This window comes from Aplysia californica, unplaced genomic scaffold (assembly GCF_000002075.1).
Source record: "Aplysia californica isolate F4 #8 unplaced genomic scaffold, AplCal3.0 scaffold00344, whole genome shotgun sequence".
Classification (NCBI taxonomy): Eukaryota; Metazoa; Mollusca; class Gastropoda; order Aplysiida; family Aplysiidae; genus Aplysia; species Aplysia californica.
In genome coordinates, this window is record NW_004797614.1 from 455,141 (window position 1) to 457,158 (window position 2,018).

The 2,018-nt window shown below is 38.0% G+C and overlaps 1 protein-coding gene across 1 annotated transcript in view; it reads right to left on the reverse strand.

Annotated features, from left to right (window-relative positions):
• Positions 1-2,018, reverse strand: part of LOC101864536 (protein dimmed) — a 233,729-nt gene that overhangs the window by 230,251 nt on the left and 1,460 nt on the right. The window lies entirely within an intron of this gene.

A 2,018-nucleotide genomic window follows, 5' to 3' on the forward strand; every position in this document is an offset into this window, starting at 1 on the left:
AGAAGAAGAAGAAGAAGAAGAAGAAGAAGAAGAAGAAGAAGAAGAGGGAGAAAAAGAAGAAGAAAAGGAAATTATTTTTATTTTGAACTTGACGGAATGTGTAGCAACAAGCGAAGCAGTTTTTAGCCTTAGGCATAATATTGATATAAAATAATCTATTGACCTACCTTTGTTAGATCCCGATTTATCGATGCCACAGCTCACCACTCTTTGCCATTGGAAGAGAAACAATAAGAGTGAACAGTGTGACCGAGGTCTGTAGTTATGCAGTACGCTAAAGTTACGGACACTACACGCTAAAGTTACGGAGACTACTTCATAGTTTATAGAAGGTGGGAGTGACTCGTAGCTCATATATAATGTAACTATTTCTTTTGTGTGTAAATAATATGATAATAATATGTGGTACGGTATGTTGAGCGATTATGGGAGGGGAGAAATAATATCTACTGGAGAGGAAAGACAGAACGTGTACAGAACAAACATCGTGCAAAAATACTATCTCTTCTTTCCCTTTCTCTCACTCTCTCTGTCTGTCTCTCTGTCTGTCTGCCAGTCCGTCTATCTGTCTGTCTGTCTGTCTCTCTGTCTGTCTGTATGGGGTTTGTGTCTGAATGCCTCTCTCTCTCTCTCTCTCTCTCTCTCTCTCTCTCTCTCAATCTCTCCCTTTCAACCTCTCACTCGCACACACATCCCCCCACCTTGGTTTGCAGGGTCAACCAGTTATCCCCAACTGGGGTAATAACAGTGCAAGGTTTGATGAAACGCCCCTTTCAATCCCGCAAACTTACACAAAACACGCGATCTCTGAACTAAAGATTTCATCTCCGACAGACCCAGTTCAAGTAGATGGAAGGCCTTGAAAACTGTATAAACAGCGTTTCTGAGATTTAAAACAGCGCCATCTGCATAGTAGTTCAATCGATTAGGGTACCAGCACCATGGAAGCTTTTGAGAACATGAAGAAACCCCGAGAAAAGAATATTATGTGTTCAAACAACGTGTGAATTTCGCAGAAGGCAAGTCATTTCATTCATCAATGTGCAGCATCAGACACTATGGTGCAGTCCCGACTCCTTTAACAAACTTTGGTATACTAAAATAGCGTGAGTGGGAAGACGTTAAGAGATTTTGAATCAATTATAATTATTATAAAAACCCTTCAGGTGGCGTTTGGGGCGGAAGGTATGTGTTAAATATTAATATCATCTGTGCATTTTGTCTACGCACCCATTGTTAGCAGTTGAAAATAATATTATCGAACCTGTCTAAGACGACCACCCAAAGTCGAGGAGGAAATGGTCGTCTTAGACAGGTTGTCTTCTTGGTCAGTGTCATTATAATAATTTTTAAAATCCCAAGTGAGGGTGTAAAGAGATCGTTTGTACAAGTGGTCGTAAGAGCAGGTTCAAATGTATTTGAAAAAATCGTTTTGCTTTTTATCGATAAATGTCCCTTTGATCTCGTAAGAGCAGTCGGTGCGACCTTTATTCACGGGTTTGAAAAGTAGCGCTCAGATCTAGAGCAAATAGTTTGTAAAATGTCCTTGTAATGGAAAGAAATACTATACGTTGAGCGATTCAGGATCATAGAGGTTGTGGGCGTTAGAAGGGAAATAAAGTTTGACTCAAAATGAATAGTTCTCATCCAAAAATGACGATGCGTTTGTCAAATTACATTAAATTGATAAATTGAATAGAATTTGGAATTACTGTTAAACAAATCGACGCCAAAAAAGGAGGGCGGGAGTGGGGAGGGGGGGGGGTGATGTCATTTTTTTTCTTAAGAGAAATCAAGATCTAGACGACACCTTTTCGTAAAAAAATATTATACAGAGGTGCTGAAATAGTAAGTAAAAACTTTTGACAACGTTTTATTAAATGAGGCACAACATTCTAAATGGCTCGTTGTTCTGACTATTATTATCATATCACTTCTGTTCTTATTCTTGCTTTCCTTATTATTATTATTATTATTATTATTATTATTATTATTATTATTATTATTATCATTACTAT